This window comes from Lathamus discolor, chromosome 15 (genome assembly GCF_037157495.1).
Source record: "Lathamus discolor isolate bLatDis1 chromosome 15, bLatDis1.hap1, whole genome shotgun sequence".
Lineage (NCBI taxonomy): Eukaryota > Metazoa > Chordata > Aves > Psittaciformes > Psittacidae > Lathamus > Lathamus discolor.
The window spans coordinates 3,939,997-3,955,813 of record NC_088898.1 but is presented as its reverse complement, the minus strand read 5'-3'; the positions used below and the strand labels follow the sequence as shown (position 1 = coordinate 3,955,813).

The 15,817-nt window shown below is 46.0% G+C and overlaps 1 protein-coding gene and 1 long non-coding RNA gene across 4 annotated transcripts in view; both read right to left on the bottom strand.

The window, feature by feature from the left end:
* The window catches only part of LMX1B (LIM homeobox transcription factor 1 beta), a 100,425-nt gene that overhangs the window by 26,559 nt on the left and 58,049 nt on the right, over nt 1-15,817 (bottom strand). The window lies entirely within an intron of this gene.
* The window catches only part of LOC136022408 (uncharacterized), a 34,139-nt gene continuing 28,660 nt past the window's right edge, over nt 10,339-15,817 (bottom strand). The window contains exon 3 of the long non-coding RNA XR_010616156.1: nt 10,339-10,438. This is a non-coding gene — a long non-coding RNA (uncharacterized LOC136022408). The remainder of the gene's footprint in view (nt 10,439-15,817) is intronic.

Genomic DNA, 15,817 nt, shown 5'->3' with positions numbered 1-15,817 from the left:
CCTGTCCTATGGTGTGCTGGAGAGAACAGCCCTTGGAAACACCAGGGGCATGGACGTAGATGCTCCCTTGTCAGGGGAGCAAAGACATTCTGGGGAAGCTACAGCTTTGTGCTGCACCCAGACTGACAGAGACCCTTGAGGGAGGCCCCTCCGGTCACCTTTCCTCCTCATCACACCTTCTGCCTGATGGATGCTGATGTCTGAGAGTTGGCCCAGGCTTCCTCAGCTCCCCATCTCCAGCACAGCAAAATAAGCAGCAATACGAAGGGCTTCAGCACCGAACTGCAGTGCTTGGTCATGGGGTTGCAGAGTTTATGCTCTCTTAAAAGACCAGAGCAACTGTTTCAGTGTGAATTAACGTAGCTATCAGGTGGGCCAGGCTAACCAGATCTTATTCATGCCACATGAGCTGGAACAACTACGTATTTTATAGGAAAGTGTTATTTCTATATAGAAGGTCCTGGTGCCACCAGAGACGTGGCTCCTCCACGCGCAGACTCAGCACCTCCTCCTCCCACAGCTGGGAAGATACACACCAGTTTCACCAGTTCCTGTGGCAGACACCGGGTGCATCTCTCTGCCCACATCCTCACAGACACCACACACAGATACCCTTGTTTTGGGGCTTCAGTTCAAATTCGCTTCCTCAGGCTCAGAGCCCTCTCCTGGGCTCTTGCCAACCTCACAGCCTCTCCCTGACCAAACCAGTACCCACAGCAGCATCCTCCCACTGCCAACACCAAACTGGGAGCCAGGCTTCCCACTGCTGCTCACCACCACCCCTTCACAGACCACATCCAGAGAAACATCCCCAGCCCCTGCTATGCTGGTACCTGCCTTCCATTCAGCTTCTGCCATCACTCCACACAGCCATTCCCTCCCAGGTACACCTCACATGGCTGGAATTGCACTCATTATTTTGGGCTCGCATGACAGGCAAAAGACAGGAGGAAGTTTGTGGCACTGTTAGATTGTACAGCATCACTTACAGGGTATAAAGAAAAAGAAGTCTTTGCAATTTATTCTGATAAGAAATTTTCCTGCAGAAAACCTCATAAAATCTGTTTTAAAAGGGACAGTAGCTCATCTTTATCGTCACGTTGATATCTTTATAAACTTACTCCAGTGATCTATAGGAAAAGCAAACCAGACAGCTCGGTATTTATGGGCATATTTTAAAAGGCTCTTATATTTAACAACTGCATTTAGCTGCGTTAACTGCAAGTTGCAGTAATAAAGGCTCTGTGCACTTTGATGCTAAATTAAAAAAAGTTCTGCTCTTCAATAATACATAGATGCTGCTTTTTTCATTACTCTTTAATATCATTTCCATTTAGTTTATAAATAATTGTAGCTAGCTAATGAAACGAAATAAAACCTGCCTCCAACCCATTCCCTAGAGCAAAGTAAACTCCTCTTTTTAAAGCTTCTTAATCACCGCCCAGTTCTTACAAAATTAGCATAGTAATGGGCTTTAAATTGAGCCTCTTTGTTTTTTAATTAAGCTCCCAGCAGGTAAAAATAAAACAGATTATTGAAGAATATGCCAACTCTAATAGCCTGAAACTCTTTTGACAATTAAAAAGATCCCATGTTAACCCTTTTGAGGAATCCTGCATGCTAATTAGTCACTCTGAGGCCCAAATCCATCAATATTCCATCTAGACACCTTGTAAAGTTGAGATGGTGAAACCTGTGTCAATACCGGATAACATTTCCAAAAGGAAGGTGAGGCCCAAGCTCCCTGTGGCAGCAGAACTGTGCAGTTATGGATCCACATGCCACTGCCACAGTGGCTGGTGCTGGACACATGCGGGGCAGTGGCCACAGGGGCTGGGACTGGGAAGCCATGGGATGATGCATGTTTTGATGGCATCCACTGGATGCCCATGGCTGGCTGGGCTTGCCAATGGGCAGCAGCAGAACAGAACAAGGGGGGACACACAGTGGCCACAGATGAGGGGAGGATGGCACAGGTACCGCTGGAGCTGCTCCTCTCCAGACCAGGCTCCAGGTCCACTCTGTATCCCAGCTCCACACCAGCAGCATCCCAGCCCCGGGGCCTCTGCTTCCAGCTCCTGGCTGCCTCAACAGCTCACTCTGGTGCCCTGAGAGCCCCTCTCCACTCTTCACTCACTGTTTGGCGATGCCTCCTTGGAGCCTCTGCTGCATTTTGTACAAAAACATTAACTGGATGCCAGAGGTAGCAGCAGCCCTGGTCGGCATTTCAGCCCCGGAGGCTTATTTGAAGTGTCTGCCTAGCAGCAAGTGCCCCAAACATGCCGGAGACACAACCACTCTTCTTTTGCTTAGCAACATCAAGCTGCCCTCGAGGCAAAGGTAAATCTTGAGCAGAACAACGGGGGGTTAAGAAAGAGCAATGTTGAAGCCATGTCGCGGACAGCAGTGATTCTCTGGGAAAATTTAGTAGATATTGCTGGCAGCCAAGAGAAAGGAGCAGCACAAAGTTCCTCTGGTAGCTCTCTGTCAAATATTTGGAAAGCTCTTTCTGAGTCCCACGCTTTATTTTCAGGGTCTGATTCAAGCGTCAGAGTGTGAAGTGCTGGCTGCACTCTGCTCGCATCCAGCCAGGACTATTAATCCCTCGCTTTCAGGAGTGCTTGTGTCCATCCCCAGAAATGAAATCAACCACATGAAAAGCCCATTCATTCCCAAGAACGCTGATCACTCTGCATCCTTCAGAGACTCGCAATAAATGGTACCGAATGCTCTTGTGTACTCAGTAAAACCCTGTCAGGTCTTAGGCAGCTGCAGTAACTACTGTCAGTAGCTGCTTTATATTATACCTTATACCGCAAGGGTCACCGTGATGGAATTAGGGGCCGACAGAGAATGTGATCAGATTTAAGGGCAGACTCCAGCTATGAATATACGCTGCCTTCTTTCACTGAAGCATTTGGGAGCTGCTGACACATGTCCTAACATTTCATTTTCAAAGACAAATGACATTTCTTGTGTCTCTTAACTGATACCAGATAATTTGGAGAAAGAAGGATGCATTTGGCTTATAATGGAATATAAATTCATTAGGTTAAGACCTTCATTTACCTTCTGCGCAGGGACAAGCACTACAAACTTCACTGGACATCTCTGGACCATGCCCTGTCACAAATAAATATCACCAGCAGAATCATTTAAAACAACGTAAATCCATCACAACTGAATTAACTTCCCCTGAACTACCCTGGAGTAGATCACATAACTCATATAAGAGCCAGAGAGGCTGGACTGATGACTTAGAGTTTCTTAGATAGGATCCTCAGTCCCACAACCGCAGCTCCTCACTGCCTCTGCTGGACCTGATGAAGAGACAGCTTGAGCATACAGAAATGCTAATTCCTCCTGGGAGCATTTCAATTATGGGGACCTTTCCAGGAATATATTTTCTTTAAAGCAAAAAGCTGCAATGTTGAGAATAAGCTTGCAATGTTTTCAGCACATCTGGTTGAGAACAGCTGGAGAGGCAATATGCTGTACTAATGTCTGTATCCTTGTGCTTGGGGTTTGTCAGCTATTGGTGGGGCTCCAGGGTGGATGGAAAAGAGAGCAGCAACTTGTAAGTGAGGTATATCTCATATTCCCACAGAACCCACTGCAGCAAACAACTGAACTCCAACCATTTCACACTGAAAACAGCCCAGCAAACTGAGGGTAACAATTCCCTGCGCCTACAACGGTCATGCTGTAGGTGCCAAGCTGGAAAGCGTGCATACGTACATTTTACATTACGTACCTTGTGCCATGTCACATTAAACAAGCTCTTGTATGAAACTGTGCTGGCATAACCATTTTGAAGCCACACATTTGTCCCTGTGCATTTCAAGAACATGGAAATACAAGAGGAGCTCAGCACAATGGTGCATTAAAAACCACTTCTGCCTTCTTTTGACAGTTTTACCAGGCCCAGAGACATTCCTGACTGTATGAATAATCCCTCTCCCACCACAGAATCAGCCAAAATGGAAGAAACTTTCTTTCCACGTCTAATCCCGATTGGTTTTCAGCTGCGGCTGCAGATGGGACTACCAAGAACCTACCAGCTTCTGCTCTGTGTGCGCAGGCTGTTATCTCCACCAGCGTCTGACCTTTTGCAAACGTGATCCAAGGTGACCTTTTACTATTATTGCAGCAGTAAATGCAGTTTTTCAGGGAATTCTCACTGGAGCATGTTTTACATTAGTAGTTGGTATGCATCAGAAAATCCAACTTCTCTGCTATGCCGGGTTTATTAACACAGCTATCTCTGTAGAGGGGTACAATTTTATATGAACCTCATATGAAACCAGCATTACTATCACCAAGCCACTATCAAGCAGCACCTTTCAATGGGCACTGCAGCTGTCCAAACAGTGCCTGTTGTACCTGGCAGCATATAGGTACTTGTTTACTCTCCTCCAGCAGAATACACAGAGGTAATTCTTCTGGATTTCATCACTGTCCCTTGTTTTATGCTTTATATTCAACCTCTCAGGAAATCAGAGAAAGGTATTATTTCCCAACAAATATATCTGTCATCTGATCGTGGCTGGCAGCTTCAGCCTCCCCCCAGCCCCCCAAATGAGTGCTTTTGTTTAATGTCTCCTTGGCGGGAGTGTGTTTTATACTGCAAAGTGTAATACGGTTTCTTTTGGATAAAGAATATCCAGCCATTGCTTGGTGAAAGCTCACACCATCCTTTGTCTCAGAACGAAGCCGGACTTACGGGCTGCTCAATAGGGAAAAGAGGCTATGCAGGATTTTTTGGTTGAATTTAAGACTCACAACAGATCTAAATGTCAGCCCAGAACCAATTCTGCTGATCAAGCAAAAGGCTCTCATAACTCAGAAGCACATTCAGAAGTTACCAAACCCAAATAACGACAATAAAATGCTAAGAACGGTGTTTGGTTCCTAATGGTCTAAGAGCTCAGGTATGGGGTAAAGCATACCTGCAAGAGACCAGGTTCAGAAATGGACAGCAGCGCCACAGACTTCAACTGTTCACTCACCCTCCTTTCTGCACCCATCTGGTTCACTAAAACAATCGCACAGCCCCGTCCATGCTAATCGGAAATGGGCAGAGTTTATTCCTGCATGGCACACGTTTTAATCACTTCCAAACAGCGCCTGCGAAGCCTGTGGGACCCCAGAAGTCCTCACACAGCTTTGCTCCACTCCTGCTCCACCAATGTACAGAGCTCCCGGGTCCTCAGCACCCTGCAAAACCTCAGTGGTTCTGCAGAGGTGCCCGTGGGCTCACCGGGGCTCTGCAGATCTGCTGTCGGTGAGCAGGGATGATCCCAGTCCTGTGCCTCTGTCATTAATTGTTCACAGAACGCATTTAAGGATCATCTGGCACACCCGCAAAGGTGGGACTTCCATTTCCTGCTGTTTATTCAGAAGAAATCTTTAACTCCTTTATCACCACATCACACTGTCTCACCCCACCATTGCATTCCCTCCACCTGTGCCCACCCCACAATGGGACTCCAATGCAGTATTCACCTCCCTTTCACTGCACGCTCTTTGCCTGGCTTTTCCATGTATACTCTGAAGTTCTCTCTGACAGCAGCGTTCCTGTGCTGTACGGTGCTGAGCACAGCCAGCAAGGATCGCTTCTGTAATAACCGTGACTGACAGCTCTGATGTAACCCAGCAGTGAGTATGGGAATGCCAGGGCTGGGGAAGGGCTGGAGGAGCCTGTTTCGGGGCACAGGGCCAGCTCCCTCCTCCCACTGATCCACACTGTGTCCTGGTGGCAGAGGGTTATGGCTCCTGTATTCCTCTTGCTTATAATATAAGCTGACTTTGGTCATCAGCTGCCAAATGGCAGAAAAGGAACAGGATAAATGTACCTGGAGCTGAGCACCAAGCCCACAAGTGCCATTTAGCCCCATGGTTGCTTTTGCTCCCACACACACTTCAGTATTTGACATTTCACAGAATGTATCAATCAAAGCTATCACCTAATTGCAGTAATGATCTCTTGGTTAAGAGCGAACTCTTGGCAAAGCTTCAAGCCCTGATCATTTCAACTGAATCCAACTGCAAGAAAACAACTACCTTTAAAGCTGTCATGTCTTATAGCACGACCGTTCCTGCCACCCCATGAAGCGTACATGCCACATCCTCTAAGTCCATCCTCTAGCTGACCCACGTCAGCCCACAGAATTCCAGTGGGTTTGTGATTCCCATTAAAAAGACCAAACTCTGGACAGTTTCATGCATAAGGCAGACTTCTACCTGGCAGTAACTCAGCAAACAATTTTGTAAATCTGAAAAAACTGAATTAAAGAAAAAGCAGCAAACTCTGTCTCTGCACTCAAAACACCGTCTTCAAGTTTTCTCTCCTATTTTTGAAGCAATATTTTCCAATGTATTTTTGTCTATCTTAAATTACCTGAAAGCGAGATGAACAATCCATGAATATTTTATCAGACTTGACATTATGCAAATTAAAGAAGTTTGGACTTCACCATAAATTAGCTCTCAGCCCCCCCAGTGATTTCCCACCTACCAAACACTGACCCTCAGCATTCTTCTGCTCTGGAGGAGCTGAATGCAATTCCTGATTGACCCTGCAGAGACAGAGAGACTGAGATAGGTTGGGGCTTTAAAAGGCAGCCTGGAAAGCAGACCTCCTCTGGCTGTCGATGGAAGTGTAATTATTTTTATAAACCTTTCAATGTGAGTGACATACAGAACAGAGGCATGAGCACTCCATGATTTCCACACTGAAACAGTGATTTTGATAGGGCTCATAGCACTGCAGTGGTTTCCTTCAGCAATTCTGCCCACTCATCTCGCAAAATAACAGGGAAATACATAATTAAAGGCAGATTCCAATGCTGAACTCCAAGCCTTCTGACTTGGCTGTTCCTCCCCTGCAATGTACGAGCAGGAATTAGAGCACCTAAGCGCAAATACAGCCCTGCAGGAACCATCTACGTACGGCTCCTGATCCAAAAGGGAAAGAAACAAAAAGGCATTTCTTAGGAAACTATTAAAATGACTGCTACTTACAGCACACAGTTTATTTGCAACCCCCAAACTCCACAGGCTGGATGAATCTCCAAGCTCTTCTTTTCGTTACCCACCAGAATTAGAAGTATGATATGCTTAATTTAAACCATGTTTCTCAAACCTCTAAGTGGTTTAGCAGAGCTGAAAACTTGTCACCCTGTAGAAACGATTTTATGTCATTTTTCGATCAAATATTCACAAAAGCTACTATCACACTGAGAACATAAATTACAAATGCGTTCTTCCCAACACACGTATTCTCCCTTTAACACACGTTTTCTTGAGCTCATGGCAGACTTTCTATACAAGCACATTACGGCATAGCGAGATGCATTTGCTACAGGTATGTAACTTAAAACTGTTTGTAAGAAACATCCTAAACATGTCCCTTGCTATAAATGTGACATCTTTACAGCATATGCTTAGTAAATGAAAGCCCTGGGAAAAGGAGGAAAGTCAGGATACCTCCCATATAACTGATTGTAAATTCTTGGGCACCAGGTTTATATTCTTAATAACCTACTAGTTAGACTTAGTGTGTCTGTTCCATCTAAGTCAATTTAAATGAGGTGTACCAGATACAGTACATAAAGTGTTTCATACTTGTGGAGATATGTTTAACTATTGTTTCTTTAGGAAAATCTAATAGCTAGCTCCATTTAATCACTGTCAGATGTTCTACATGTTGCAAGTGGTAACTTCCTTGACACAAACTGCTTTTAATCAGGAATCTCCAACATATCTTGCATACATCTCAAGACTGACTTTTGTGATACATTAAAAAGTTTTTATAGTATGTATTTTTTGGTTTACTTTTTGCTTTACTGGGTACTTGGGAAAAACCCCACAAGGTAACTTCTTCTTTCTCTGGAAAAGGCCATGAATTCCATGGGGTTTCATAAAAATTAAACCACAACTGCAACACCCCCCACCTCCCTCTCTTCGCAAGCTCTCATTGCACTTACATGGAGCCTGGGTTAATACAATCAGTTCTGTCAAACCCAGCCTGGGCCCAGTGCAGCGTTACTGTTCTCCCTGATCTCCGCTGCTGTTTGTAAACACATCCTGGGCTGAGAGCACGCGGATGGAGCGCCGATAATAAGAGCCTTCAAACTGCGTTCTTTAACTTCTCTGCCTCCAAAAAGGCAATCAAAGCCACCCCCCAATGTGTGATTAAATATACGCAGGGGATAATCTCGCCTCCGAAAAGCTGCAGAAAAGGTGGTGTCGAGACGGGTTTGAAGTGGCCTCCTTAAGAGAAAAGGACGGTCCCTTTCTGTGTACATCATGATTTGCTTTGGGATTTCTGTTGTGCCCCGTAAGCCTACAGGATATTACAGCAGCTTTTGTGTCGCTGGTGACCCAGCTGTTCATTATTGAAAAATTCCACTGCTTGATGCTGAGGGCAGGAAGGCTGACCCCTCATCTTATGGACGTTACTATCTTTCAAAAGATACAGGATTAAAGGGCCGAGCAAAATCTGGAGGAAAGCTATGTCTGGTTTTCTGTGTTTTCATTGTCTTTCGCTATATTGGCCCAGAGAGGGATGTTTGTACAGGATTTAATTAGTTGGAATCGGGCTGAGATTATTGTTGAGACTATTTACTCAGCAAATCTCCAGTCTGAGCCGGAGCTCGAAATGAGTCTGAATAAGAAAATGCAGGAGTGTTCAGTCTTACCGCTCATATTCTGTAACAAGCAGCAAGACACGGATGTGAAGAGTCTGATCATGTGAGGTGCTGAGTGCCCTTCGTTCCCACTGGGATCAATATAGCATGAGGGGAACTATCATTATACCACATGATTAAGCCTTAATCAGCTATAAATAGCAAGTGAGAAGATCACAAAAGCCCCTGAGGTTCAAGGAGAGCTTTTAGTGCATTCTCTCAGGGAGCATGGCTATAATACCAGCGTGTGATACAGCACAAGAAGCAATAAAAGGCATGTTGTTATCACTCCTACAGTTGTGGGGATCCAGTCATTCCACAGAGTTCAACTTCCTATAACAAAAAATGTTAGTAATATATATTTAACATATTTTTTTCTAAATTAAAGTATCAAGGTTTGGATATGAGATCCTGGACATGTCAGCTTCAATGGGAAAGAATACACAGCATCTCCTAGATACAAGGTAGGCAGCTGGAAGCAGAAGCTGGAGGGGAAACCAACATGGGAGAAAGCAAGGGATGTTGTTCTGCAGTCGGAGACGAGCATCTCTGAGAACACAGCACATTCACTGTCGGGCCTCCCCTGGTTCAGGGAGGGAGGAGATTCTGGCAGGAGATTCCCTGGGAGTCACCTATTAAACTCCTCAGTAATTCAAGGCTCTGAGCTCTCTGCATTTCAAGGGGAGAGTAGTCACTGTTAGGAAAGGTTTGTAGAGATCAATAAGCTGCTGTTCATACTTTGTACAATAACACGGGTGATTCAGTCACCATGTGCAAACACAGAGATACTGGAGGGGGCAGAAGCAGTCCCTCCACCCACCCTTCCAACAGGGCTCCACGGTGCAAGCACTCAGGTGGAAAGCCACTGCAATACACAGTTATTGGACTACATTTCCTTGTAGAATGACCTCTACCAAATTGAATAGCTGGCTTGGAGATGCAAGTGGTCATTATCCAGTGTATTAGATGAGGTATTAAGATTGCCAGAGGTGAGAAAAACATGTGGACTCAGCTCCCTTTAGCCAGGCATAAACCTCATCAAGAAATCACTCCCTGAGATTTATTAGGCTTTAATGATGACCCACACCTAGCTGCCAGGACCTCATGTCTTGAGCACTAAGCAAGCCCAACAGTATTACTGCAGCAGCATCCCATCCTGAGATGAGAGTACACAGAAACCAAGAAACTTCTACCATGTAGAAGGATGTTTAAGGTAAGGAGGCTGTTGCTTTGGTTGCGCTGGTTACTGTGGCATAAACCTGGTCCTGCTTGTGAGGGACAGGGAGCTCTGCAGGCACATTGGTCCGTGGATGTTCCCATTCATGGAGCTGCTCTCCACAGAAGGGAAAAACCCTTCCCGGAGGCACAAGGCCCCTTGTTGCTTGGCTGCGTTAGTTCAGTCCAAATAATATTGTTCTAAAGTCACACTTGCCAGACTGAAGAGTAACAGACACCAAGAAAGCAAACACAGGAACTCCAGCAGATCCTCACCCAGTCAGACACCAGTGACCGCCCGCTTCAAAAGACAAAGGCAGGCTCTGACCCACGCCTTAAAGCAGAAGGCATACTGAGCATCTCCTCAACTACTGGAACACTGAAATAAAGCAAGGAAGTAGAGGAAAACTCAGCACTGCTCTCAGATCCCAGCTCTGACTTCTTACCAGTTTTGAGTGAATTTTTGGCACTGGCTCAAAAGGCTTTTTGTGAGCAAGCATGTTGTCAGCATTTTTCCTTTAAAGACATATAACCTAAAGTAAAAGAATAAAGCCAGACTGAGATTTATGTTGCAGCTTTCTTTCACTACTCCCCTCTACCCCCTTTTGGTAAAGTACTGATGTTGATGTATTAGTGAGCTCTGCAAGCTGTGGGCATGTGACTTCAAAGGCAGAGGTTTAGCCTGCCAGGAAAGACGACAGGATGGACCTCTCCAGTGCTGGGGGTGTGGATCCTGCAGCTGAGCAAGGCAGAAAGGCATCTTATCTGTAGCTGCTGTGTAGCACCGGGAACTTCCCGACCTTTGCCAACTGTTCTCAACATGCCTGACGGATCACAGGGCCTAAGGAAATCATTGCCATGTTTATATTACATGGCTATATTATCTGCTTGCAGAAACCATAGCCCCCCCTTGTGCACTCAGACTCTTCTCCCTAAAGAAAGGGAGAGAATCTGAATAGAACAGAGTCTGAGCAGAAGCGAGATGCAACAGACAATGAACAGAAAAACCGCTTTCAAATATTATTGCCAGTGGTGCTGTATGCAATGGCAGGTATGCCTTGCTCCCTGAAATGCGCTGCGAGCTCCCAGAAACAAAGATTCTTCTGAAAGTTAAGATTTTCTATAGATCAGAGTATGGAGGAATTGCTGCATGGCTCAGCTCAGCTCGCAGACACGAACCCCAGGGCACCACGCAGAGCTCTGTGGTTGGAGCGGGTCATGCTGCTGCTCAGGCTTCAGGGGAGGGATGGCTTGGCTGAATGGCTTCCCATTCTCAGCCATTCCTGGACATGCTCTATGTGTCTTGTAAAACTGGGTAAACGGTTTATCTCCTCCCAGGAAAATGGTATCTATTTGCTGAATTATTAGTTAAGAAATTAAACATGAATGTTTCTTTTTATAAGTAGTCAGGAAAAAATAATGATTTTAAACAAGGTAAAGGACTGGCTCATTTAAAATAGCCACGCCACAGAGGTTTAGCTGTGTCCAAGCTGAAGTGAGACTCAAAGCCTTCTGTTTTAAAACACTGAAGCACAAAGGAACACCTCAGTAACACAGCATGGACTGTGAGCATGTCAGTTCCACTGTGAATGAACTGAGAGCAGGTTTTGGGATGGAATAGATGTGGGACATGGGGTTTTGGGTATGCTGTGGCAGATACAGGTAGATGGTGGACACACAGCAGCACCCCAAGGGCAAACCATTTGAATACTTTATTACTGATGCAAACAAAGACACCACTGTGTATCCATGATGTTGAAAGATGTGGAGATGAGCTACATCTCCAGCTACAGGCCAACAGGGCATCAGACCTTCACAACCTTTCTGACAGGTGAATCACTGCACGGCACTGGCAGCATCAGGACCCTTGGTAGTTTCAGGACCTCCTGCCCTGACAAGGTGGGTTCCCTGTGCACACCAGCACCAAATAAAGGGGCTCTGTGAAGGGGAGGAAGGGCTGTGAGGGCAGCCATGTCTCACGCACCAGCACGGGCAGGAGGGACCCTACACAGTGCCAGCACCCACATTTGGTGCAGCATCCACCCAGGATGCTGCAGCAGTGTGGATGCAGTGGTGGAAAGCACAGGCTGCAAATTCAGCGCTGTGGCTGCATGGTTATTCATCAGATGACCGAAAAGCACTGCAGCAAACGCTCATTTGTCTGGCTGTGAAGCCACACTTGCTCCTTTGTTGAGCTGACACACACAGGAACAGGGCATAAAATGACAGCGCTCAGGCTGCCAGTGCCACGCACTGTGTGCTGCGGTCACCAGCAGAAAACCCTTCCCCATCTTTTTTCCTCCCTCTCTCCCCTTTCTCCCCCTTTTCACAAAGAGCAAATGGATGTTTAAAAACCCCTGATCTGATCGCTCCGTCCAAGCTGCGTTGCACCTTGAGAGAATCGACATCCAAGCTGTTGACAGCGTGATTTCCCTTATCAGCTCATCCTCCCATGGAGAGCGACCAGGGCCAACGCTCCTGGTGATTTATAAAGAAAACTGTTTTCACAGACAGAACATGAAAGACACAAGCTCTAGATTACCACCGAGATTAGCATGCAAAAATGTATTTGAATTTCTGATCAGCAGGAGGCTTCAAAGGGGACCAAGTGCAGATTAGCAGGTGTTACGTGAAAAAAGGAGAGAGGGCTTTTGTGCTACAAAGTTGCACGAGCAAAACAAATATGTCTTTCACTTTGAAGAGCTGGGGAGGAATTTGTTGGCCATTGCCATGGAAACTCAACAGGCCTTAACGCTGCAAAGCCAGATTTTGGAGACAGAACTGCTGTTATGGCTCTATGCTGCTGAATACAGCGTGTCTTTATCAGAAGACCGGTGGGGAAAAGTTAAATGACAACGTGACACCATTATGACACCTTTGTTTGCATCAGCTGAGTTTCCATTATCTGAAAAGAGAAAGGGCACAGCAGGCACTTGCTTTCGATAACGGACACCCGGAAATTACACTGATTTGGAGAAAAATATAAAGGGCCTTGATTATCATAGAATCATAGAATGGCTTGGGTTGGAAAGGACCTTAAGATCATCCAGTTCCAACCCCCCTGCCATAGGCAGGGATGCCTCACCCTAAACCATGTCCCTTATCATTAACACCTAGCTAAGTTTTGTGGCCAGTATGGTCTTACCCAAACATTGTGTAGGGTTGGTCTTTGGCTATATGTTTTTTAATTCTTTTTCCTCTTTTCTTTGCAGTCATCCCATCTCTGCATTGTAACTGACCGACACTCATGTGAATCACTGAGTCCTGATTAGCTTGCAATGGTCTTCAAACAAACCAGTTGTCTGGAGACCACCATGATGCTGTTTTCAATCAGTGACCATGCTTGAGCTGTTACAAGTCCACATCCTTGGGCCCTGCAAATGGTGCTTTGCTCTGGTGCGGGCTGCTGCAGCAGCCTATTGATGGTGTCTGCAATCACCCACTGAGGGTGCAGCAACAGCAGGACAGCAGGCTCAAGCTGCAGAGCTTCTGCCTACGTGCCTCTGCCTTTGGCTGCCCAGCGTACCCAGCCCTGGTTACGGGTATTGTTTTATAAACAGAACACATCCACAATTAACCAGTTAGTCCACCACCAACTCATCACCATCAGCATTCTTGAAACACACAATTAATTAACTGATGCCAAGATATTAAGCTTAAAGGTCACCGTATCTCACAGCTTCCTCTACACCGTTCAGTCTGTGCTTATCAAGCAGCCCAGCAGGACTGATCACAGGTCTTGTGTGACTTGGGAGCTTGCAAATCCCTGCTGCTGGGGCAAGACCAGTTCTGAGGCCGTACCTCCATCAATATGACCCCTCCATGCAAAGAGCCACTGCAGACACTAGACACCACTATGCAAGGTCTCCTGCTTGCTCCCACCAAGGTCTGGCTGGATACTGCTTCCCAGAGGGAGCAACATCAATGCACTGGATGCAGGGCATTGGGGCACCTCCCCAGAGAGGCTGGGGGCAGCTGGGGGCCAAGCAGGCAGCAGGAAGGAGGCATGGGCAAGGGACAATAGCTGGCATTGGCTAGTGCCCTTGAGAAAGGTGCTGTGCCTCCTGCCAGCCACCCCCAGCCCTGGCAAGGGGCACTGTGTCAGAGAAGCCAGTGCTCTGCTGTGGATCCTATATACATAAAAAAGGACTATTTTCTTAGTGAAAACATGCCCCTCAGTGTGGCTGAGGTCCACAGTGGATGGCAGCAGAGCCATCGGCACTGGGGCCACAGGGCATCCTTCCCCAGAGGGCACACAGCTATAAAGCCCTGCAACCACAGAGCAGGTCACTTCATGCTCACTGGAAAATAAGGAGGCAGTAAAGGCAGAAGCTGTTGATTTTCCACTGGTTTGGATCCCTCCACGGGGAGGCTGCTGATGCTGCTGCCTGTAACTACCCTTACCAGTGAGGAACGAGTGCTCAGGGCACCCGGGAGCTCCTCACATGGGGTACAAAACAGAAAGGAAACAAAAATCATGGAAGACCTGAAAAGGCAGGATTCAGAAACCCCTCCGGGGCCGGGGTCAGCGGGGGACCACGCAGCGCTCTGCTGTGCTTGTGTTTCCACAGGCAGGATCCTGCCTCCAGGCACCTCTCTGAAGTGTGTTCAAGATTCTGTGCAATCCCTTCAGAGGATGTTGCACTTCACAAGCTCCCTGGGGAACCTCTGGCTCTTGGGGGCTTGAGGAGAAGTGGGTTAAAAGCAATAATTAGTTTTGCTCCACTTACAACTGGCCTTGCTAGAAAACCATGGGAAGAGGGAGCCGGCACCACGTCAGACACGAGGCCAGTTTGGAATGCCCTGGTAACAGAGGGAATCTGCTTTCTTAGCTCTCAGCAGCATCAGAGGACACTTCTTAGGCACACTGGGGTTTAGTTTGTTCCTGTTTAAGATCAGAATTGTTATTTAAAACAACATGATCTACTGGTGCTTGAGTGAGAGCGAGCCTCACAAAACACCTTAAGATGCCCTGTAACGTAATGCACTACACTACATTAAGCACATATTCTGTATGAGGCAGAAGCAGCAGCACTGTCCAGACATTAGATATCAACTACCCGTGAAAAGAAATGAGTGCAACAATAGTCAGTGGGAGTGCTTGAAACCCAGTATACTTGCTTGAACATGTATCCCCTGCCTTAGATCTCATTTTTAACTTCCACAGCTACTTGCATAAGAATACTGACTTCCTTTCCAGCTTGACTTACCTTAGCCTACTTCATTCATATTTGCAAGTATGCATTTTGCCCCCGAGAAATCTGGCAGAAAACGAAAGTGCTGTCCTCTTCTACTTGTTGGCTACTTATGAAAAGACTCACAGTATTAAAAGCTAAAGAACTGGTTCCACAGAATTCCACAGAGATAAAGCACACAATTTGTTGCAGATACTGACTGAATTTCAGTAGCATTTACATTCAAGCTAAGAGGGAGCAAAAACTTTTGTTTTTAATCACTGACGAGTCACACGCCTGTTTAGACAAAGTAAAGGGCAAATAACACTCGCATGTGGAAAAAAAGAAGCATGCTTTAAAATAATAATCCTTGAAGCATATTTCATATGGGACAGGCACTTTTAAACTAATTAGGTACATCCAGATATTTTTTGAAAGCTTGGAAGGGAATATTTAGATCTTTCTCCATGCCATGGGTTTCTGAAAAACTACTGCTTCAAGTGTAAGCACACAAGAAATATGGAAACGCATCATTTATCTAAGAAATAAAAAATGCAGTCCTTACGTTTATAGCCCGTTTACCTTTCTAGTAAAAGAATACTCAAATTCATACGTAATTCTAAGATAGATGTGACACGACAATCGATTCAAACCCAACGAATGTCGTTGCAAAGTGCGGGTTGGAAATACCCAAAGATTATTCTGAAAAAATGAAGCGAGAAAGAGATTTTATGATAT